This window comes from Adiantum capillus-veneris, chromosome 27 (genome assembly GCF_014529385.1).
Source record: "Adiantum capillus-veneris isolate H3 chromosome 27, ASM1452938v2, whole genome shotgun sequence".
In the NCBI taxonomy this organism is placed as follows: Eukaryota; Viridiplantae; Streptophyta; class Polypodiopsida; order Polypodiales; family Pteridaceae; genus Adiantum; species Adiantum capillus-veneris.
The window spans coordinates 90,684,425-90,710,281 of NC_140957.1; the positions used below are offsets into that span (position 1 = coordinate 90,684,425).

The window sequence follows — 25,857 nt, forward strand, 5'->3', positions numbered from 1 at the left end:
GAGATGGAATGTCTCCACTCAGGAAAAAAGTTCTGCCACTGGGGCAAATGCCGGCAACAGGCCAGAAAGACGTCCAAATGGTCGTTCTGGGTGTTTCAAACACCAAAACAACAACCGACTGCTTGGATGGAAGGTCAAAAGGAAGTAAAAGACAGCCGGAATCATACAAAGACCAAAAGGAACCGCGACTATCACCTAAGTGGTCTACTTCGACTTCAGGACCAGCTAAGTGCTGCAAACAGGGAGTACATTCTGCTAAATTGATTAAAACTTGATGTGTGTGTCTAGGAGGGCCTATTAAAACCATGGTTGTCAACTAACATAAAAAAACTGGAAAAAATGACAAACTGCCCAGTCTATCGCGATAGACTAGGACTTACATTTAGACAAGGAAATCTTTGACTTTGGCTTCATGGAAAATACTAACAAGGGAGGTTAACCACCAATATCAAGTCACAGTGCAGGAAAAATCTATTTTGGCCAAAAAAACCAGTCTATCGCGATAGACTTGCTACAACAATTAAGGGGGAGAAGGCTTTTCAAATTTTTACAAGCTAGACTTGGGGGAGCAAATGAAGGCAGTACACCAAATTTGGTGCCAAGAGGGACTCATATGGCAAGCTGAGAAAGACATGCAGACAACTCATAGTCATAACAGGACATCTCATGGGCAGACATGTAAAATTTACATGTGAAGGGTCAAGAAACCTTGCATCAACTGGGAGAAGACAGACAGATGGTCACAAAACCAAAAAAAATGACACTGGCACCAAACCTCAGTCTATCGCGATAGACCAAGCAGATGGATACTGGACCACCTTTTCAAAAAGTTGAATTAGCAGTTGTCTTCCAACATGAGTCAAGGTAACCACCCACTAAGTTTGAGCCCAAAACAAAGCAAAATGAAGGAGATAGACCAACATCTCCTTGAAGGGAATCTGGAAAAATGGGAGTTGATCCAAACAGGGGTCACTTGACATTCATTTGAGGTAAAATTGGGGTTAGACCATGTGCAAGGTATGGGAAACCCATTGGTGGAGTCACAACTACAAAAAAGGAGCCAGATCAAAAAAATGCCAGTCTATCGCGATAGACTAAGAAAAAGTAGCAAAATGACAGAGCTTTGGCCTATAGAGTGACCTTACATGCCATGAGAGCATACACCACACAAAATTTCAAGGCATTTGGACTTATTCTCCTTCACCAACAACATCAATTTGAAGCCGCCAAAGTCGCACAATGGAAGAGCTTGTCTATCTGCTAACATTTTATATTAACTAATCTTGGGATTAAAAAGGCTCATCTAGATGCATGATTAAGTGGTAATCAATTTAGGAGAGTAGTACTATGTTTGTGCATTAACTGCTAATTGTGATGACAGGATCTATGGAGGCTTCTCCGGGAAAAAGAAAAGGCAAGAATCTGGAAACGGAAGGTGCAGTACCCTATGCACTTCTACCCAATTCTTTAAAGCCAGCGGCCACATGGATACCTGCAGATGTGCAACAGGCAGCGGCCTTTCAGATATATCAAGGGTCATATGTGGATGACAAAAGAAACTTAGAGGATACGGTGATGATTCCCAAGGAGGTAGAGAATTACTTGAAAAGATCACCGCAAAGGTCATGGCTCAAAAACGTCGGTTTGTGGAACTTTGTGTCACTACCACCAGTAGGGATAGATTTCAAGAGGGTACAACATCTAATAGAGACTATCCAAGAAGATGGTACTTGCAGAGTGGCAGGCATGGATAATGAAGTGATGGAGATCCAGATCACCAAAGAGATCATCAACGAAGCATTGAAACTGTCAGATCAAGGGGCAAACATGAGAGAAAGAAGGAAAAACCTCACAGTTTACTTGCAAAAGTCCAAGCTACCTTCTTTCGAACTCATAGCAAACCCAGAAGTAAGAGAACTGACACAGATCTATAGTCAGTGTTTGTTGAGCTACAACAAAAGCCCGCCAAGATACACTACACCGCATGGGAGCATCTCAACCACATTGACATGGGCTATGGGAATGACCCGTGAATTCTACATAGATCACGCGTCATATCTGTTTGAAGAAATGACAAAGCTAAGGCAGGACATACCCAATTACATTGCAGGAGGAGAAGTCCTAACCAGAGTGATATACCATGCCATAGGAGCGGCAGATCAGTTGCCACCTGCCCCTCATCAGAACGACTGGCTGGTATTAAGGGAAAATAGCGAAGACAGATCACAAAGGAAAGTACCGGCATCTATTAATACCATTGGAGGACGCAAGTTGGAAAGAGTGACAAGAAGTACACAAGAAAAGATGGAAGAAGACAAAAGAACTGAAGGGGAAGATGGCCGACTAAAGAAGCGGAAAGCTGAATTGGAAAACAACACCATGTTGCAGAAGATAGCAAAGATGGAAAGAATGCTAGAAGGGTTTGCTGATCTCTACAAGGCGATGTAGGCGCCACTTGGAAACCTTCTAGTAGCACTTTCACACTGAGAACGAAGAATAGAAACAACCCAGCCTTTGAGTTGGACTGGTTCGAGAAATACATACAAGAAAGAAATGCGAGGGATGAGCCAGAACTGCTACTAGAAGAGGAGGATCTCCAAATTTTGCGAGATCAGCTGAGACCGACTTCATGTGATCAGGAGACACCGCCGCCATCTCCAAGGCTAGATACAAGTGAGAGGCACTCTAGCCCACCTGTTGAATCTACTTCGCATTCAGAAAGCTCACCTCAAGATGACAGAGTTCACACACCGCCCAGTGAACAGGAAGAAGAGGAAGAAGAAGAAGAAGGAACAGATAGACGCCAAAACACTGGAGCCATATCACAAAGTGATAAAGGCAAGCAAAAGGTGGTGGATCAGTCTAAAGATAAAGCTTCCTCCTCTCAGGAAATTGAGCTGGAAGCTACTATAGATGAAGATTTGCAGTCAATGGCGACAATACTAAGCCGAACAAGACTGCACAGTCAATGGTTAGCTGATTAGAACCGATCCAACAAAATGAAGCTACAAAAAACTAATGAAGAAGTCCTGAGACTGCAAGAGCAAAGGGAGGACACTTTAAAGCTGATCAGCATCAGAGATGCTGAAATATTGGGACTCAAAGGCACAATAGATCTTCTCAGGGACAATTTACAAGAATCGGAAGACTTCAATGCCATATGTGAAGATACAATAAACGTGTTCCTTGAGGATGTCAGTGAAAGAGACGAACACATCCAACAGTTGGAAAAGGAAAAGCAAGATGCGTTGGAGGCCATCACAAGTTTGCAAGTCGTCATCGATGACTTACAAGTTGAAGTCAAAGATTTGAGAGCAGTAACAGATATCCAAGCAAGAGAAATCGAACGCGCTAAAAAGCAAAAAACGTCGCTACCAACAACATCAGTAGTCCATCCAGAAGAAGAAGTGGCTGCACTAAAGAGGGAGCTGGAGTTAGAGAGAAAACAACGTTTAATGATTGCTGAAAGTGTGCTTAGAGCAGAAGGTGAACTACAAAGACAAATTTCAAATTTGCAAAGTGAACAACAGCAAGGACCACCTCCTCACAGTGAAATGGAAAGCATTGTTTCCAAATCACTCAGGGAAGAAAATGAAAACCTACACATCAAGATAAAACAGTTAGAGGAGTCGGCCGCTAAAAAAGACATGGAATTTCAAGCTCTACAAATCAATAGTAGAACAATGGCTGCACAAATCGCAAGTCTACAAGGTGCAGGGCAGCACCAGGGATAGGTACGAGTGCACATGGAGCCAGCCACAACAAATTTGGCTGGACTTACCGAAGTATATGGGGGTCAAGATGAGTACAGGGATGATTCAGATGAACAGGAGGCACCAGATACGCAGACGGACCAACCCGACTCCAAAGACCAAGAGACAGAAGAAGATTCAGTCACAAAGATGGAAGAGCAGAGGCTAGCCGAGCAGATGGAAAAGCAAACATAAATGATATGGTACAAGGCTATGCAACTCGAGAAGGAGTTGCTACAAGGACTTTCCAGATCGGGCAAAACCGTAGCAGAGCTATGAAAGGAATGGAATGCACCCATGTTGCCCTATGCTCTGCTGAAGTACGAAACTCTAACACATCAACGGCAGCTCGAAAAAGAAGAACAAGTGCCAGTGTTTGAAGGAGAAGTACAAGATAGGGAACAACAAAACAGAATAGTGGACAGCCAGCCAAAGTGGAGGCGTCAATGGCTATTGGATCATCCTCATAACCTGATCCACTTAGTCAACGCACCGCCTGAGCTGAGGAATGACATAACGTTTTGCCCAACTCCACGAACATACACCTATAGCCAACATAAAGCACTACAGATCAGAAATCCGACATGGCTGAATTATCCAGTAATGCCAGGGCTAGCAGAGGGAGAGAGAATATCCAGTTTTTATATGGTGAAAACCCTGCAGGGCGCCATAGCAGATTTTGGAGGCTCTCCTGACCTATCCTGCAAGATGCCATGTAAAATAGCTCGCACATTTTTGGCCTGTCTCACAGCCTTCTCGGAAAGCTGGACATCAGAGTATATGAATACTGAAAGAAGCATCTCAGAATTGTCATACGATCTAAGCGGGCCACCGACAGAGCCAGTATTGTATGCTTATTTCAAACGGCTGATGTTTCTGCCAAGCTACCATCTCCAGACATTTGAAGAAGCATTTTACATGGGCTTCTTCATGTATAAGTCAAAAAATTTTGGCCCATTAATGGCAAGTGACTCCATGCGCTATGATGCGTTTCTACAACAAATCACTCAAGAAAGGCGACAACGACAATAGAGACAAAGACGATCATGTCGTGGTAGACATGAACTAGGAGGGGGGGAGTGTTGGAGCCCCATTGGTCCAACTGTTGTAATGAGCCCATTTGTAAAGCATATCAAATTCCATTTTTTATGTCAAAGACGTTTTATCAGTTTGATCCATTCGTCTGGATTATGTAAATATTAGTCAGTTAGTTAGGACTCAGATTTATTCCCACTTTGTAATCATGAGCAAGAGAACCCCATGTACATTTTTGAGCTAAGGTGACTAAAGTATAAAATTCACCTTAGAACCATTTTTGAAAAACAACATTTGAATTAATCCTGTGTCGTACGAGTCGGAGAGAGAGAGAGAGTGTGTCTTATCCTCTTCACTATGCGCTTCTCCCTCACCGGATTCACGATGCGACCACACCACCGCGATAGTCTCTCCGAGAGCTACGCGCCCACGCCAAGCATTCGCCGTTTCGAGTTGATCGCGATCGATTCTTCCACGAGCTTGTTTTGCTTGTAAGTAGCACAAACGGTGTCTGTTTTCAATAATCAAGTGCTTCATGGAATGAGAAAGAGATTATCTACACATAGATACTGATAAGCTTAAGTTTCGCCCACTATTGGATTATGACCTGTTGGTCTATCGCGACAGCATTCGAGATAGCTAGGGTTCAAATCTGGTGAGATTAGAATTATAGGTAAGTATGTCCTAGTGAGAGGATGATGCCTAGTAAGTTTGATGCGATTCCGAGTTCATTGGACGTGTAAATTGTGTTGTAAGCGTTAAGGGATAGAGTGGGTTGCATTTTATCAGGGTTAATGAGTGATGCATCATAAAAGTGCGTATGTGTAGATTGGTTTCAGCCTGACAAGCTAACGAGATTGCCTACGTGCACCTACGGGTTAGTCGTGTCATTGGATGATAAGTATGTTGTCTATGTCGTACTCGTGAGTATGAACAGGGGAGTAGTTTTTCCCTAAAATAGGCAGTCGCTCACCCAGGAGCCGAGAGTAGCCTAAGCTTTATTCACTTGTGTGTCTCAGCGCCTGCATACGGGTTCTGGCCATCTATTTCAGATGCCTGCAGTGGGCTGTGGTACTGTACCATTGCACCCAGGTCAGGGGCTGTTTTGCTCAATCGCCTGGACTGTGCAGGGCCAGGGTGATTAACTCTCTTTGAGTTTGTGGACATAGGCAGCAACCCTTTTTGACTGAGGGCTTGTCTCCTTCTTTTGCCACGTATTCTGGTTGTGGATCAATGTCGAGCTAGACATCTGTTGGATGTGTTTGGCTTACGCTTTGAGACCCGGAGTTGGGTCCGAGGTTCAAGGGATTGTGGTTCACTCTCTCTATTTTGGTACTTGGCTATCATTCAGGTGTTGCCGTCCACTGTAGACCCGGCCATAGTGTTGCTCTCGGGTTCGAGAAGCTCTCATGTGTTGATCATGGTTGGAGTATTGTGGGTTCCCCGTTGTATCAGACCAGGGGCGCTAATGCGTCTTCACCTTCAGTAGGCCTTGCTCAATTGTCAGGACAAGGGTCCTACGGGGCAAGGCCCAACTTAGGGGGTCAGGGACCTAGGCCAAAGGCCGGCTGGACCAGTGCCGACTGGGGATCCGCTTAGGGCAAGTGCTAGGAGCTAGCCTATATAAGGGGCGGTAGGGAGGAGGATCCCAAGTTCAGTTACCCTAGGTCTTATATTGGTATTAGAGCTAGGGCAGAGAAAAGCTATGGAGGAGGGAAGGAGAAGGGTCGATTGGCTACTGCAGGATTGCATGTCCACTCTCTCTCTCTCTCTCTCTCTCTCTCTCTCTCTCTCTCTGGTTGTCAAGCTGTCATGGCGTGTGCAGCCATGCTTGGCAATCCGAGGTCGAAGCCAAGGCCCGTGTGCAAGGCCGCTTACGACGAGGCAGGAACGAATTTTGAACTGCATGAAATCGGACCGCATTGGGCTTGTTGGGTTCGCCACAGCCTGTACAGGCGTTTTCGTCACAAGACCATGGCCCGACAAGGTCCGCAGCGGGCGTTGATCTCTGGTTTTTCCCCTGCGCAGCCGGCAGCGTGCTGCCATAGCCAGGTTTGAGCACCGTTTTTTTTTCTTTTTCACATTGTTGGGCTCCCTACGGTGGCCATGAGCCACCCAAGGGCCCCGTCCCATTACCATAATAACTGTCCAAAGACGCATGGTCAAGGACAACCTCAAATGGTAGCTGCAGCAACAGGACCTCACAATTGTGCGAAGCCACATGGCCAAGGATAGCCGCAAGGGGGAGGATATCGTGCATGCAAAGGTTGTATGCTTGGTTTTTGGTGATTTTTGCTAACGTAATCCTATATCGGCAAAAATTGCATGAGTACACTACGGCAAATGAGATCCAACCTCGAGACGAGAATTTGATAAGAGTCCCAAAGCGGGCTAACACAAAGATAATACGGCTTCATCTATACACGAGACATTTCAATCATTGCTTCAAAGTAGTCTTGACGAGGACATGGTCCTCTGCAGGAAAATTTTTCAAGGCTTCAATTGCTATTCGCAGAAGATCGACTTTACCATCATATTGGTGTTCGGCAATAGATCTGCCTTCACTATGATTATGAATACTTCAAAATGTTGGCAAGGTAAGGCCTGAGCACGAGTATAGAGCTACTCGGCATGGCCGCTTACCTTTGGAATTTGAACTTTGGATGGGGCAAGGCTCTTAGGCAAAGACGATCTTGATGACCGGTTTCAAGATCAAGGAAACTCGACCACATCGATCAACAGGCTCAAAGCAACTCGAACACCTCGACCAATGGTCGAAATGGTTGATAATTGTTCATCATTGGGACAAAAAAAGCAAGGCTCCGTTCAAACATCGATTGTTCCGATGGCAAGGCACACTGCAAGACACATTGGCTACCGTACTTGACAAGGTACGCAATTGATTTTTTGTTTATTCAGCATGTGCTTCATATCTATGGTTTGCACGTTGTAATGAATGTTGTACACTACGTTGTACCATTCAACACAGCCCATTATTTGTGATTGCTCGACAAGGTCGATTTTCCTTTGCTACGACATCTGTCTGTTAGTAGGAGTCTCCGTTAGCTATGAGCAAAGAAACTCCATAAGTACTTATGTGAAGCAAGGCTTCAATTTCTACCTCTTTCATTGAAGTTGGCCACGTCTGGCATATGCTATGAGCATACACAACGGGGAAGGAATAGGCAAGGTGTCTGCAGGTGGATTCAATTTTGCCGGTTATGGCCTTATGTACCAGACGTGTATGGGACATACGAGGGCGTCTATGCAGATATGGCTATGGGCCGTTTTCGACTGAGTTTTTCTCCCAACTTTCATGACAACTGGTTGCAGCAACAACGACCAGGTTAGCCAAGTTTAAGTTTTTCCTGTTTCTTCCTGTTTACACTTTACTTGGCAATTACTGTCATTGTGCAAAGCAAAGTGCTTTCACAATTTTATAGGAAGCACGGCTTTAGGGAACTGGAAAAATAGGGGATATCAGCTCATAGAATCCCTGCCAGTTTAAATTGTGCAAGATACTTACAATTTTGGTTCTCACAGTTGAGGCCATCACTCTGCGCAAGGGCTTACCATTCTTTACGCAAGGCATGCTAGTGACGTGAATTCAATTCTGCCGCTTCATGCATTACGCTTTCGCTAACACACTCGCAACTCTGTCAAGGACAAAGTGCGGATAGATTTTTGGTTGCTATCAACACTCAATAATACTAAAAAGAACCTAAAATTTCGTCTAGATTCACCGGCAAGGTGCCCCTTTCAAGTCATCCTCATATAGTCACAACCCTACACGGTAGATGTTCAAGATTTAACTGGTGTTTTCTGTTGCCTCTCTCGATGGGAAGCGTCATACAGACAGATTGTGTAATGACTATAGGATAAGCTGCAATTTAGGCATAAGATGTCTAAGAACACACATTCTGGGCACACACTCTACAAATTTAAGGAAAGTTCCTCAGCCCAGCATGCTCTTCTTTTCTCTCTTTTTCTTATTTCTTTCAAGAATAACGAAACTCTTCTAAGAAGCTTTTGATACATATTCTGCTCGTGAGTCAGCTTGGGCCAAGGTGCTCGAACTCACAGCTAGCACGTGGCTAAGATGCTACTCAAATTAGTCTTCATCAGTTCCTCAATTGAACACTATTTTGCATAAGGACTATGAGCCAAACAGGCTAATAGACGATATTAGGACAAGGGTAAGACCCAACTATTGGCATTCTTTGGGTAACTGTTTTCACGATATACCCAAGGAATTGCACATGGACGTTAATGGGCAAGCAAGATTCTTTTCATTATGGATGTTTAGGGTGTCATTTTTGCACTACATGTTTTCAGTGCGACACTCAAGTTGAGTTTTTGCTAATCTTCAACTCACAGCAGCTGATCTCTACAAGAAAGTATAGATGCAGCAATCAGTTGTGACAGCATGGCTGTCCATAAGAGCTCGGCAGTTCACTTGTGTGGGTCTCCTGCTCTCTCTATAGCACTACGGAGTGTCTATGGACATACTGTTTTGGGGCAAGGCCCAACGGGTGATTGCTACATCACCCCATAGGCATTAAGGATCACAGTTTGCTCTGCATTGAGGATCATAGTTGATCTCTCCCAGTTATCCTTTCAAGGAAAGACTTTCGCAATCTACCACGCAGTAGCAACCGAACACACTTTTCAAGTTGATTCCAATCATTTTGTACACGGTTGACTATGTTGGTTACCGTGATCTGCTAGTTGAGCAGTTTCTACAAGGCGTCTTACCAAGGGGTTTGACTACGTGGATTCAAAATCCAAGGGCTTGGATTGTCAAAGGCAACACCCAGGGTTCCCAGTGCAATGCTTTTTTTTAAAAGGTAGGGGACGTGCTCCTCTCCATTTGAATACGGGTAAGTGAACATTACATTCAAATCTCCAGGTACGCATCTATTGATTTGGTGCTATTCCATTTTTAGTATGCTTTGCTTGGTTTTTCAAGACGTATAAGTACGCTTGAATGTTCCAGAGCCATGCCAAGGGCGGCACAAAGTATTTTGGGCCAAGTGTCCAATCTACCTTTCTGTCTTATACTGTTACGAACCTACTTGCAGGGTTCAATTTGGCACATGTTGTCACATGGGATACAACATGGTCTAGAAACTCAAGGAGTTCGGTTTAGCCAGTGGAGCAAGACTAATGAGGGTCCCTCTCACTCCCGTCGTAGAGTGTTTGCAGTTACCTCCACACACAAGTACATCTTGTACTTGAAGGATGTTCTTTTTACACATCCTTACATGAGACATATTCCACATGTGGAGAATATGAGTCTCTCGACTGACACTAGCGCCATTATTTCAATTATGTGTCACGACAAAGTCCCTAGGTTCTGGTCACATCTGTTTTCTAGACCATTTTTAGCACGACGTATCAGGAGCAATTTCGTGGCCAGAAATTGTCGGATACTTAGAATGACTTGTTCAGCTACAAGTATCGCTAAACAACATTACAGATGGTTTTTTATACATATAGCAAGGCTATAAGTTGTTAATGAAAAAGTTTCATTGTCTGTACCTAGAAGTGATCAATGTTTCACCTTCTACTGTGATTCAGATGTTTCAGCAAGGCTTGCAAAAGATTGCACCTAGAAGTATTTAGTTTCTTTTCAGAACTATTTACATTCCTTTCAATGTGGGCTAGGCGCATCACATTTTTTCATAAGCATTGGCAAGGACTATTATGAATATACATGTTCGGGTTAGTTTTTGCTAAATGCATGCACACTAGGTGTTATGGGCCCTAGTGTTTAGCAAAGGCTGATTTGGAACGGCATGCATATTCCTCAGGTTGTTTCTTATGAAGCATTTTGCACTCTATGTGCACTATCTCTATGAGATAACTTTTGGGTCTACTAATCACCAATAGAGGTCATGGCTTGGTTTGGGCGTTTGTAGATTTTCTCAAGTTAACCACGATGGTTATTTCAGACATTGTTGCTTCCTCACCAATGTTAACCACTACTGTGATTCCCCGTTTACCAGTCATCCGGGACGACTGTCTGTAAACCGTGAGGACAACACACCTCAGTACTGTCAGTTATCCAAGGGGATAGGCAGATTACAAAGAGTAATCTTGTGCTAAAGGATCTGCTAAGAGCATACATTCGCACAACGCATTTCGGAATAAAAGATTTTCTCTCTATTCTAGAATTTGCTTAAGTATGATTTTTGACTTTGAACACCTCTTGTGGTGGGGTTGAAGATTGTGTCAATACTTTCATACGTCAAGGACTTACCATGTGTGCTGACAAAGTATGTTGGCAAGTAACCTTGATTAGGGATGAACATGTAGTTCTTTGTGTTCCAAACTATTCAGAATTCTAACACGAGGACATTCCCTATCTACGGACTTTTCAACATACTCATGCGAGTAGGAAATCTGGCTCACAACGGCATGGAAAGTTATGCCAAGGTTTCCTTGCATTATTCCAGTACCTTCAGAAGATCTGAAAACTGGTTATGCCTTTGGACAACTCTTAGTTGTGGTTACTCCTTTACAGTACTCATGTGAGTTATAAACGGAGTTACCATTTAGACCCAAGTGACTCTTAGTTGTGGTTACTCCTTTACAGTACTCATGTGAGTTATAAATGGAGTTACCATTTAAACCCAAGTGACTCTTAGTTGTGGTTACTCCTTTACAACACTCAAGTGAGTCATAAATGGAGTTACCATTTAGACCCAAGTGGTTGCAAACGAACAACAATGTTGAAAATCAAGATGTTGCTTTTGATTTCATTGAATCTCCTCACTGCACCAATTATCGGTCATCCAGACAACTGGCTCACTTATGGGATGTCAATAAAGAGAACATCAATATTCTTACGAAGATATTACTACTTGTGTTTTCAAGGACGAAAACTCTTCCTTAAGGGGGGAGTAATGTTAGGACAAGGGTCCTACGGGGCAAGGCGGCCAAGGGCCGGCTGGACCAGTGCGGACTGGGGATCCGCTTAGATCAAGTGCTAGGAGCTAGCCTATATAAGGGGCGGTAGGGAGGAGGATCCCAAGTTCAGTTACCCTAGGTCTTATATCAATCCCATCGAGAGTACCTCGCTAGGGGGCTCCTTATCAACAAACTTAGGTATTCCTAATCGCCATCCATGACTCCGATGGCTGGTGCGTTCAACGTTGCTCCTCGTGAGCATAAGGTCGCAATACAATAACACGAACATCACAACAAATCTGGGTTTGACCTCCCAAGACGCTCATTTATTGTCATGTTTGAAACCAAACTTGGCTCGTACCATGTTACCTCCTTGCATTTTTCCTGGCTCTCCAGCTCAGGCTCCACTCGTTTGTGCCATCTTGACCATCGAGCAGATCGTCCACTGTAGTGCAGGATGGCTCAGGTAAAGGCACAGCCAGCCCTTTGGTTGCATCATGTCAGGCTAGTCAAGCCAGGTATGGGGGCGGAATGTCCTAAAAAAAAAATCAGTCCAAACTTTTCTCCATGCTTATCATTGAATGGACAGTTCTCCCGTGTATCAAGTGAGTACAATGATTGTGACTAGGACACCAGTTCTTACTAACCACTGCTCATCTGCCCAAACCATCTCGGCAACATGCTTGGCCGTCCGCTAGTTCACGGGACGCCTCAGTCAAGGGGAGTTTGACTCCTCCAACCGCACCATACCTGATCCATCGAACCAAGTCTCAAAACCCCAGCTCTTGATGGCCCAAGATTTGTGAATACTTCACCAACGGGCACCTCATCTTGAGTGCCAAATCCGGAAACTGGTGGTTCATTACATCTTCATCGAGTTACAATTGCACACTCGCCATAATCTACCCCTGCCTGCCAAGGCGCATGTCCGTTGAGAACAACCCGAAAGGTGTTGCCTCTAGTTTCTTTAACTCTGCATACACCCCACTCGACGACCCTCTGCCTTTGCTAATCATAGCACTAGCATCATGCACACACAACGACTGTCTCGTATCCCACAACCCCAATCTTTTTATGTTCTGGTTATATCTTTTCTGAGCCGCCTCTACTTCCAACAGCTCACAAAGCTCGGTAAGCCCAGCCTTGGGCATCAATCCTTCATTAGCTTTTGCTTTATGCATGTCTACGTATGCTCACATTTCCCCATCGGCTGAGGGGAGTGAAACAACAGGCTCGACCTGATGCTCTTTATGATCATCCTCGCTTGAGTAGCTCGCAACCTTGCCACTTGGCTCGGAGGCCTCCATATACGTTGCCTCTCGTGCAGAAGCTCATGATGTTATGCATTGTATGAAAAACATTGAGAGACTCCGTTTTCCTGCATGAGAAAATTTCTAAATCTTCTTGTGTATGTAACCTGGCGAGGGATTTGAAACGTGACATTTTCCAAGATTAAATAAATTGTTTGCTTGCTCATCCAAAAAGAAATCATATTTGGCACAAGCTTGTTTGCATCCTTTCAAGAAGTTCGTTTCCGCGCCTCGTTCTCCCTTTCCTTTTACGTGTGTGCTGCTTGCAGGATGTTTTTTACGCCCTCTTTGCTTTGCTCAACTAGTCAATGCTATGGTTAATTGGATGCTTCCTTTTCTTTTCCTCTTGCAGAGCTGCGTAGGTTCGTTGAGTCTCCTCCATGCCCTGTAGGCAAATGTTCATCGCACATGGTAGTGTCGAGCTCTGCCGGGTCGCCCGTCAAATTCGGGCTTCGAGGAAATCGCAGCTGGGAAGAGGTGTAGGCATGCCTTGCTTCAAGGAAGCCCTGCTAACGATCCCGTTGGCAGTGCAGGTATGGCCGGTGTGCACAATCATTCTTTCTGGAACAGTCTTGACGTGTCTACGATGTTCTTCGCTACAAAGCATTCTTGATTGTTGAGTTGCGTTAAGATGGTGCTCTGTTTTTTTTTGCAGGCAAAGGATACTCTCCACCAGGGGAGGAGTGCGCACAAGCACCGTCTTCGTCTCAACAAGAACTTCCTTTCCCAGCTCATGAATTGGGCAAAGCTGCAGCCTCATTTTCTGAAGTTGGCCAATCTTCAGCCGCTCAGAATGTCGTGGACACCGGCAAGCTACTGGACAAAGGGAAAAGCTTGTTAGTCAAGGAAACCTTGCTGCTATTCATGATTAGCGATATAGATGAGGATAGTAAACCTTTCTCCATAGAGGGGAAAATCTTGAATTGGTATGGCACATACCGTTCCATCTCCCCTGGGCAAAAGAAAAATGCACGTTACTTCAAGTTCAACATCGTCGATGCCGATTGCATTGACACGATCACGGTCATCCTTGTGGATCCCTTCATAGAGACCTACACCAAGGAGCTCAAGATCGGCTTGTTCGTAAGGATTGACTGTCCTCTTGTGAGGGCTAAAAACCATAATGATGCTGGGTCAGCTTTGTTCTCCTTGCATGTCGGTGCGTCGACAACCATTCGACCTTGTGACCCATTCCCTGTTGCTTTAGCTTTCTATCCTGAGACCAAGATAAACACATTTCTTGTTGTCGCTGCAATTTTCGAGACTACTAGCCCACGTCCGCCCTTGGTGACACTGGCGTTTGTTGTCTTGCAAAGTCGTAATTTCCATTAGAGAATTGGCACTACATTTGGGGATTTGGTTTTTGCTGATGGCCCAACCCCAGACGACAAAGCAGTTGTACGTATCAGAAGCATTGGCTTCAACGTTTCTTTCTTTTGATATTGACAAACCTTTTATCATATGTAGGTCAGCTTTGTCAACTCTCGAAAGCATGACTATGATTGGGTCATGGCCCAGATGGCTAGGGAGGACATTGTTATGTTTGTGGGAATATTGGCCTCTTTGTTGGCAAGGTGCGCACATTGTCTATTCTGGAAGTCACAACTTTGGCCCCCGTGCGAGGATCACGCTTGAAGGAAGAATTGACCACAACATTTCATAGACAGTGTGAGATTCTCGGCTACAATAGAGAGGGGACTTTGCATTGTTTGCACTCAACCGCATAAAGACATCTTTAGTGGTCTTCACATGTTTGTTTTTTTTGTAGGTTGTGGGGACTTTGCGCTTTGTGAACTTCAATAGAGCTCTCTTGCATTCCCAGTGCTCAGTTTGTGACTCGCTGAAGGTGAAGAAGGTTGAAGGTTTATTGTGTTGTTCTCTTTGCAATAAAGATCACGTCATCAACACGACTCTCAAACTGGAGGCACAGATCCAAAGAAGCATTGACAGACGTGTTGTGGCGGTTCAAGTGTTAGGGTCTATGGTGGATAGTCTTCTGGGCTTGCCAAAGAGCTTCAAGGAGGTGTACATGGAGAGCATTCCAGAGGCGAGGGATATTTTATCGACATCTGTTGTCAAGGGTGTGTTCAAAATTGGCACAAATGGGTCTATGATATCTTTCACTCCTCTATTGGAAACCTAGATACTTTGAGAGCATGGATTTCCATAGCTTTTGGCCTTTCACCACAAATAACTATGCTTCCTTACCTAGACCCCTCTACAATCGATGAACTAAATTTTGGCTTGTCCATTGTATATCGCGTTTCATAAGAAAATCGTATCTTGCTTTTGAGCCTTGTTGCCGTGGTGTCTCTCCATAACTCGCTCTCTACTCTTCCTTCCTCTCCATCTTTTCGACCTTCCAAAGCACAGTCTCTCTCTCTCTCTCTCTCTCTCTAACACACACACAAGGTGACTTAATATTTACAATCTTTGCGTGTCTTTCCAATGACTCACTTGGCTGAACATGATGCCGATGCCGTTTTTGCGGCACAGTTTCCGAACAATTCAGACATCTTCCTTGCGCTACACCATCTCCAAAACTCAACAGGCGCACCGCATGACCTTAGATCAAATTTGCTCAACGACTTGTTGAGAGATTCTTGCTTGAAAGACATGCTGTCCCGGGTGCTTGCCTCTTCTTCCGTACTGACGGGGCCACTAGCACAATGAAGGTCACAAAATTCTTATCTTTGTATTCAACATGCGCCAACTCACTTGCTCTTAGCCTCGACGTGTTAACGGCCTTCGCTTGCTTTACGACTTGTAGGTTAAAAGTGTATTTGAAAAGAAATGGAAGCGTGAGAAGAATCATCTTGGGGATGGCATCGAAACCATTTCTTGTAAAGGGCATTCTGCTTTCCGAAACAAGCAATGGCATCACATACCTTCCCACCTTCACAACGTGCTCAAGCCGTGCACGTGTTGGATGGAAAGAAGATGAGGTGGCCACTTTGCATAGGCTATGCTTGTTGCATGAGGATTTGCCTGATGTTGAGGTGGTCCGCATGTTCCAAGCCAAGCACCCACACATGTTGCACATAACCCAGGCCGTGAAATGCAAGCTTTCACGCCTGAAGAACGAGAAGGGCCTGGTCACTGGTGCTCAGATACGACACACCCATGCCAGGTTGAGCAAGCCGATTAAGAGATACAACAAAAGCATCAAGGACAAGCCCATTACACCTTGCGGAAAATGTGGACGCTTGCTATTCCGCCGCTAGCTACTAACACGTCAGCTTCTACCTCCAGTTGCGGAATCCACTTCAAGAAAGCCAAGACGCTATGGGGATGTGTATGTCTGTAGCTAGTGCAAGAAACACTCGACAAGAGATAGCAATCACCTGTGGATATTGCAAGAGACAGGGTTCAATCCAGCGCTTCCCTTTGTGTCAGATCTAAACCCCGTAGAGGCACGCTTGGTCTCCATTCGTATCCCCTTCGCCAAGATACGTGAATTGATGTACGAAGGTCAGTATGGGCTTAGAGGTAGCGTTGTCAATGTGCTTGCCAACTTGGAGAAGAGCCAGGCTGTCCTGCCTTGCTTCATTGAGGATGAGGCTTCTGTCCTTGTGGGAATCAAACGGAAGCTCGAATACGATAGATGTTACCTAAGCGGTGTTGTGCGACCCCTGCTCACAATGCGTGCAACCACTACGCTATTGTCCACACCACTCTACATGAGAGAAGGTGTCACGATCAACGACAAGTGGCTTGCACACCTTTCTAGTCTAAGTATGCCTCCTACGAATACCCTTGACGCCAATGCGCATGATGTTGAGCTTGACGATGAACATACTGATGTCATGCTTCATGGGGTCACAAGTGCAGCAGAGGTTGTCGATTACAGTGGCAAGATTCTTCATGTTTCACCTTGCGAGGGCAATTCACCATTGAGCATCTTCACGGATGAGTATTGCGAAGAGTTGAGCTTCTCAACTCTTTTCTTCGGGTCCCCTAGAAGATATAGAGAAGCCGCAAGCAAAGATTATCAAACGATTGCAAAGTGGGAGCTCCTGAACGTTGACAGAAGATTCACCGTGGACATCGAAAATTTATTTTTCAAGTCTATCAAAATCATGTCACAACAAGTTGCTTCCTCTGTTTGGGTGCGAATGCGCAAGGGAAAGCTAGCATGTACAACTCTGACTGCAAGGCAAGTTGTACAAGACACAAACATAGAGAGGCTTCTCAACTCAAGATTAGGCTTCAGAGACTTCGAGGCACTACGCACATCCCCCGACTACAAGGAAAAGATGAAAAAAAAAGTCTTCGCAATGATCCGACAACTTGGACCGCCCACATTTTTTGTCACGATCTCCTCCGAAGAGCGAAGATGGAAAGAGCTTCTTGTTGCACTAGAGAAGTTAGTCCTGCTGAGCCAAGAGCCCGAGGAGAGCCTGAGCTCATACCAACGTCGCCTCATTCGTGCTGATCCCATTACAGCTGCTCGTTTCTACGTCAACAGGTTCAACACAATGAAACGGTTGTTGCAGACTGATTCTCCATATGTGGCAAAATACGAGACTTCTTTTTCATCACGGAGTTCCAAAGTCATGGTAGCCAACATGATCATGGTTTGTTGCTAGAAAATGCTCCATCACTCACAACGCACTCATATCAAGATATTGTAATGTTTATAGATACCCACATTAGCACAGATGGATCCATTTGCCCAATGACCTTTCTGAAGCTTACAAGCACAAGCACCATAAGACTTGCCAAAAGAAGAGCAAAAGTTGCCGTTTTAGATTTCCACGTTTCCCCATGCCATTCACAACTATTATCCGGCAAGGAATACTTGAGGCGACATAGCTAGACAAGGTAAGCTTTACTTGCAACAAGTTGGAAGACAACTCAACCAAATTGATTTACAAAATGCGCCCGCATTTGAAGAATGGCTAGAACAAGTACAACTCTCCATGGAACAATACATGCTTGCATTACAAGCAACTTTCTCGGGACCCACTATTTTCCTCAAGCGCAAACCAAGCGATATATTCACGAACAACTTCAATAAGTCAATAGCTTCACTTTGGAATGCAAACACAGATATACAATTCGTGCTAAACGCACATGGAGCTGCGAGCTACTGCACCTCATACATGAAAAAAATGGACAATACATTAATAGGAGCAATCAAGGCACAGCTTGATCACTGTGTCACAAACAATGCAACAACATTGGAGAGACTACGAAAAGTTGGTAGTACAATCCTTAACACACAGCAAATTAGTTCACAACAAGCTGCTTACATATGTCTCTCCCTTCCGTTGCATAGCTCCTCTAGAGAATTCATATACATAAATACTAATCCACCTGAAGAGCATGCTCTCGTTCTCAAAAAAAAGAACACCTTGCAAAAAATGCACCCCGACACGACAGATATCTTCTCTGCCTCCATCATCAACAAATATGCCTCCAAACCACACTCATTCTTTCCCATGTGCTTGGCCCAGTTCGCTTCCACAACCAAAAGTCTCTCCAAGCCTGACACGTTGCTGCGGAGGGCACGCATCATACGGTACGTTAGATACAATAAAGCCAAAGACCCTGACAACCACTACAGAGAACAATGCCTTCTCTTCTTGCCATGGTCAAGCAATGAGAATATGCACCTGCTAGAAGGTTCGTCTTGGATCGATGTCTACACTTCGAACATTGAGACAGTGAAAAACAATGAATCACAGTTCATTGTCGAAACAGCTCCACTCGACAGGTTCGCAACAGCCATCACAACCTCACGCAACACGAGAAGTGTAAGCTCCTTGAACGATTTTGACAATGCCAACGTGATGATCAACACCCCATCAAAGCAACCGGCAAAGAAACCATTTGCTTTGCATTTTTCCAAAGTTCCAGGGATTTCAAAATGACGTGATCACACTATAATTTCAGGTTAATAACAATAGAAATGCAAAATAACAAATATTTTGTTAATTGACATTCATCTTTTTTGACCTCCAGGGAGACCTGGAGACCGGCTCGTAGCCCGCCGGGCTAATAAGTTGGCGTGCCAAGCCCGCCGAGCTAGTGAATTTTCTCGGCAGTCACGCCGGGTAAAGCTATTTGCCCGCCGGGCCCGCCGTGGCTATATAAAGGTGACGCCGGTGCTTGTCTTTTCACAAAAGAGGTACATTGAAAAGTCTTCACCAAACTTTCTGGCAGCTTTCCACATTCTCAAAGCAGTGTGGCAGTAATTTTTTAAACCCTTCCTTATTTTATTGATGTTTTTTTGAGTTTTTTGCGTTAACTTAAAGGTTTAAAATTTCTTTTATCAAATCATCGTACGTGGATGCACTGGAAGTTGGTTGCAATTGCGGCTAGGTGTGTCATTGCAAAAGCGTACGATGGTTATGTTTTATATTGCTCCCAGTCATTCATGCTTCGGCACATGGTTGCAATTGCGACTAGGTGTGTTGTTGCTAGAATGACAGGAGCATTTGTTTGAAAGAAGTAACCATGCGTGAATGCACTGGCACATGGTTGCAATTGCGGCTAGGTGTGTCATTGCAAAAGCGTAGGGTGATTATGTTTTATGTTGCTCCCAGTCATTCATGCTTCGGCACATGGTTGCAATTGCGACTAGGTGTGTTGCTGCTAGAATGACAGGAGCATCTGTTTGAAAGAAGTCATCGTGCGTGGATGCACTGGCACATGGTTGCAATTGCGGCTAGGTGTGTCATTGCAAAAACGCAAGATGGCTATGTTTTATGTTGCTTCTCGTCATTCATGCTTCGGCACATGGTTGCAATTGCGACTAGGTGTGTTGCTGCTAGATTGACGGTAGCATCTAATGCATGAATGTGTGCTCAAATAATTTCATAATGCTTCATATGCTTGAATCTTGAAAGAAGACATCGTGCATGGATACACTGGCACATGGTTGCAATTGCGACTAGGTGTGTCATTGCAAAAGCGTAGGATGACTATGTTTTATGTTGCTCCCAGTCATTCATGCTTCGGCACATGGTTGCAATTGCGACTAGGTGTGTTGCTGCTAGAATGACATGAGCATCTGTTTGAAAGAAGTCACCGTGTGTGGATGCACTGGCACATGGTTTCAATTGCGGCTAGGTGTGTCATTGCAAAAGCGTAGGATGACTATGTTTTATGTTGCTCCCAGTCATTCATGATTCGGCACATGGTTGCAATTGCAACTAGGTGTGTTACTGCTAGAATGACAGGAGCATCTGTTTGAAAGAAGTCACCGTGTGTGGATGCACTGGCACATGGTTGCAATTGCGGCTAGGTGTGTCATTGCAAAAGCGTAGGGTGACTATGTTTTATGTTGCTCCCAGTCATTCATGCTTCGGCACATGGTTGCAATTGCGACTAGGTGTGTTGCTGCTAGAATGACAAGAGCATCTATTTGTAAGTTGTCGTACGGTGAGGCATTGGCACATGGTTGCAATTGTGATTAGGTGTGTCACTGCAAAAGTGTACGCGATCTATGGTCTATATTGCACTTTTTCTTTCACGTAGAAAAGATCCAAATGCAGTGGCACATAGTTATATTTCACAATGTGTTGTTTGCAATAATACCATTGCAGGCAAAATGGATCCTTCTACTACTTCAATGATAGAGTTCAAAAAGAAAATTAGACAATTGTTGATTACGATCGTCAGTGCACTAGATCCCGACGATATAGCGCAGATTGTTGCAGATGAGTCTAGATTGCAATCATTATACAGTGAGATTGCCCGCAAAATGTTGTTGTTATATCCAGAAAAAACAACCGAATCAATAAACTCATTATCGAGTAGTTGGGTGGGCAATTTGCCCAAAGTGGCCTCTGATTTGAAAGAGGAATGCCCTCAAGAAGTAGACAAGGGTAAGCTAGAGCATTGGAACACTAGATGGAGAGCTGAGAAGGAGAGGTCAAGGCGAGCATCCCACATAGACACACAGTTTGGCCTAAGCAAGAAAATGCGAATGGCTGTCACTAGAGTTGTGGGGAGCAGCCAAGTTGGAGAACCGTTTATTGAGGAGGCTGCCATTGAGGGAACATCGGGTTCTACTGCTTCTGCCAGTCACCTGGAGAGCAGTATATACAATTCTGAATGTAGTATGACTCTGGGCATTCCAAATAAGTCCATTAAGAAGATCAAGAAACTTGGGTCAGGGGCTTATGGCACAGGGTGGCAAGTTCAAATCAAAGGGATCAGTTTCCTTCCTGCAACGAATACTTATTGTGCTAAGGAGTTCAAAGGACAGGCCAAGCATCAGTGGAAAAGCTTTGCATCAGAAAGTGGGGTAGATCTCAACCATAGAGGGATTGTGAGGAGTATTACCCACTCTGTAACGTTGCCATGGTTTCTGATATTCCCCTACTTCAATGGGGGAACTTTAGGTGATCTTATGGAAACAGTGCCCCATCCACATGGCTCTTTCACGACACTTGTAGCGCATCAAGAGGGGAAAGGAAAGATCCCTGAAGACTTTAAATGGGAGCAGCCCTCTGAAGACTAGATAACACGTATCAAGAGCCTGTGCAATCATGCTCCCTCGTTGATCCATGCCTTGGTGAAGGCATTGCGATTCGCACATGACGAGGGAGTGATCCACAATGATCTCCATCCATGGAACATCATGTTGGACTTTACCAAGGATCTCACTCCCCGTATTGGAATAATTGATTGGGGATTGTCTCTGTGTGTTGGCTTAGAGACACAAAAGACCAACAATACCGATGAAAACTGGCAAAAGCTTCATCCTTGGCGAGCTCCTGAGTTACTAGATGGCAATCACCTGTGCCCATGGACCAAGGCCACATATGTGTACGCCATAGGATGGGTGATATGACAATTTTGTAAGTTTTGTGGAGAGTTCTCTGACTACTACATCACAGATTGGTTCAAACATAAGGTTTCAGTGGAGGTACAAGCCATATCTAGGATTGTTGTGGAAGGTTGGGTGAGGAAGAAATCCACAGAGAGAAAGGCCTTGGCACTTTTGGACGAAGAATTAGAAAGATTTGAAGCCCAGCCAGAACGATGCTTATGCCCTCCCTCTGAAATGAGTGTAGCCTTTTTTTGATGGATATATGATGTACTTTATGAAGCAGGGTTTTCTGAGACTTTTGACTTATAAAAGCACTTTTAAAATTTGGTTTTATGCGCCATGGATGATGTATGAGTAATAAAAACACTTTGTTATCTCAATAGACAACAAATTTTCTATGAGTTTTGTTTTTTCTCTTAAGTTTCAAGCAATAAGCCACCTGGAATCACTGATTGTCATTCATTGATTTACAAAATGGTGGTTACTCTTATATCAATTGATTGTCGTAAGATGGTGGTTATTCTTATATCAATTGATTGTCGTAAAATGGTGGTTACTCTTATATCAATTGATTGTCGTAAAATGGTGGTTACTCTTATAGCAATTGATTATCATTAAGTTTGTATGCTATAACTGAAGTATAGTGTTTAATCAGGATATGGATAATGATAATCAAAGGGCTAAGCGCTTTTGAGTGTCTCAGATCCATGTGTCAAGGCGGTGGAGTGAATGACACCGCTCGAATTGCAGCTCATTGCTCCCAGTGGGCCAACCCAGTGGGTACACAATGGAAAGAGGTGAACTCTAGGATTGACCGAGAAATGGTCAAACCCATATGGCCAGGCGTTGCAGATGACAACATCAAGAAAGGCCGACTCAAGCTATCACAATGCATTAATGCAGACATAGGAGACAATGGAGAGAACATATATCTCGATGTTATGGGTTATCCTATGCATCATATGGATTGTCCATTGTGGTTTGCCAAGATGTTATACATGCATTATGTCTTGGGTGAAGCAGTGGACTTCAGCTCAAGGACACCTCATATGACGGTTGAGGACATTCGCAGCAGTGCAATCACCGTCACACGGCAAGAGATGTCATTGGCACTAGAAGGTGCATCAATGGAAGTGCACCAAGTTAAGGAGGAGCTTCAAACTCAACTCAGGCAAGCATCACAAGCTACACAAGGCTCTCATGCAGAAGCAACCCTAAATAGAGACTTGCAAAGGGAGGTGAAGGTGCTATCTCGCCACGTAAAAGAGTTAGAGGCGACTATAAAAAAACAAAATGCTGCCACATTGATTGAGCACCCAACATCTATTGAGGCCGCTCCGGCTTCTAGTGAGCACGGTGGTCCTTGCCCCATATGTAGATCATTCTTTCATGAGTGGTGTGGTCACTTCAGCTTGCCATGCGGACATATATACCATATATCATGCTTGATGCAAAGCATGATGAATAGCTTTCATTGTGCTATACGTGAGTATGAGATATCCAAAAAGCTATATGCAATGTTCAAAATGTCTGAAGACTATAATAAGCTTAAAGGTCAGCGTGAACAGGAGAATGAAGATATTCTCACAAATATTTCACTATCACTTGGATAGTTTTTGTGACATTTGAAAACATTTACTCGTTGTCTTGCGAGAATTTATTAGTGAATTGTGAATTGTCTTCATTTCAGCTTCAATTATGATATGTGATAATGCAAAGATTTGTTAGGGCTTTGTATATTATGAAGCTTTAATAGTGATTTGTGGCCTTGTAAAGGTTTTTAAGGGCTTCATTTATTATTAAGCAAATGTCTAAACCTTTTACTACATATAAAAAAAAGCTTATAAGATAAAGATTTTCTGAACTTAAACAGAAGTCACTCAATGGATTTGATAATCTATTAATTAAACCACCGTCGCTTGCTGTGACGGGTCAAAGTTGGTTCAATTTCCAAATTCTCTTCAATCTCTTCTAAAGTACATGTAGTTTCTACTTCATGAGATTCCCCTTGCAACTCATTGTCTTCGTCCACCTCATCATTGGTTACATCATAAGTCCAGCGCGGCATCTCCTCTTTGTAGTTCTCAGCTTGCACTCTTGCCAATAGTCGATGGTTGCAGTACATATACACCAATTTTTCAGCTCTTGAATTTAGAAGGTGGTTTCTGATGGCGGAATGTACATATTTATATGTACTCTAGTTTCTCTCAGAACTTGAATTGGATGCACATTGGGCTAGGATTCTAACAGCTAGGCGTTTAAGGGTGGGTGCACTACCACCATTCATCATCCACCACTTCCACGACGGTTGCTCCGTGGCAAGTTTCTGCACAAATTCTGTACCAAACTTACCCTCTTTGAGTTTAAACTTCATAAGATCAGTAACATCTGATGCATGCTCATCAGGATCAGCATAAAACCTACCTATCACATCATAAAAGTCTTCCAGCACCTCCTCATCAAGTTTGTCTATTTTCATTGCCCAATACTCTGGATCCAATAAGAAAGCTGCGCTGTGTAGTGGACTATGTGCTCCAACCCATCGACCATGCACATACTTTCTCAGAATTTCTCTCCTCTTTTGAGTGAATGGTGTCTTCCAAGGCTTCACAATTAGCTCCTTGGACTCCTCTGGATTTGCAAGGCTTTCTTGAACACTCCACCAAGCCATCCACACCTTACATATGTTAGGCAAGGCAAAATCCAGTTGGCGTAATGCGAGCATAATTGGCATCATGACATTGTGCACACCCACCACATCATCCCAGAAGTGGCGATCAGCTAGTAGATCTCTGATCACCCCTATTTTGCTTTTAATCTTCTCCCTTTGACCGGCCTCCCATTCTGAAAAAGTGGCACAAACAAATGTCTCCATCACAGCATTCTTATTTTTTATTAGTGATTCTACCGTATAGTAGTTGGTGCAAAATCTAGTTTCGCACGGCAGTTTTAACATAGTAGACATCCTCTGACGGTACATGTCAAGAACCCTCTGACGCTTCAAAACAAACTTGACTATTAAGCGAGCATTGTCTACTATCCATTTGAACCACTCTGTGTCATTACTCTTGTACCAATCTTGCAATACCAAGTTCAATCTGTGTGTACTGCAACCAGCACTATATAGGTGAGAGAAGCGACTTTCAAGTATCCTACCTGCAGCCCTGCAATTTTTGGCATTGTCCATGATTACTTGGACAACATTTTCTTTTCCAAGTTCCTCAACTGCGTCGCCAATGATGTCAGCTATAAAACTGCCAGACTTTATTTGACCAGAGCTATCCACAGCTTTGATAAAACATTCACCACGAGGATATACAAGCATGATGTTGATCAATGGCCGCCTTTGAACGTTGGACCAACCATCACTAACTATGGTGTATCTAGATTGTTCTGTTGCATTTAATATTACCCTTTGAATATCCTGTTGTGTGCTTGTGTAACATTTATCCAACAATTGGTTTCTCATATGGTGATATGTTGGAGGGGTAAATCCAACACCATACTCCCTAATGCGTTTCCAAGCTGACTTCCATGCATCACGGGTGACAATGGCCAATGATCCCCCAGTGAAATAGACGGCTTTAGCTAGTGCAAGTTGTGCTTCTTCTAAGGCAAGCGTTTTAAAGCTTGTCTGTAAGCTAACCTGTCTACTTTTTGATGATCCTACTTGAAAGTCAGGAGATCCATGGTTTGGAGGTGTAGTTCGATGGATATGAGAAGTTGGTTCCCTGCTTTGAGTGCTTCCATTGGTGGGCGTTACACCCAATGATCCCTCGTCCTGGTTTGATCTTATCGATACCAGGGTGTGATGGTCGAAAGTAGAGAGTTTTGATCTTTTTCTCGTGGAAATTAGCTTACCAATTAAAGCTTTTAAGCGCATAGCTGCTTCTTCTGCACCTAAGCCCTTGCACTTTCCTCCTTGAATTCTAGTATTGCCACCTAGCAAATGATCCCTTATTCTTGGTGCTCCTCCAGATTTCTCTTCGCCACAAAAGTTACATTTCCAATCTTGATACTTATTTAAATTTGTGGAAAAATTTCACTCGGGTCCTGTACTTTT

At 44.0% G+C, this 25,857-nt stretch overlaps 3 pseudogenes; all 3 read left to right on the forward strand.

Annotated features, from left to right (window-relative positions):
• The first annotated feature begins 13,417 nt into the window (after positions 1-13,417).
• LOC147422380 (uncharacterized) lies at positions 13,418-13,850 on the forward strand (annotated as a pseudogene).
• A 23-nt stretch (positions 13,851-13,873) lies between these two features.
• Positions 13,874-15,152, forward strand: LOC147422381 (uncharacterized; annotated as a pseudogene).
• Positions 15,153-15,457: 305 nt separating this feature from the next.
• LOC147422382 (uncharacterized) lies at positions 15,458-16,316 on the forward strand (annotated as a pseudogene).
• Positions 16,317-25,857: the final 9,541 nt, after the last annotated feature.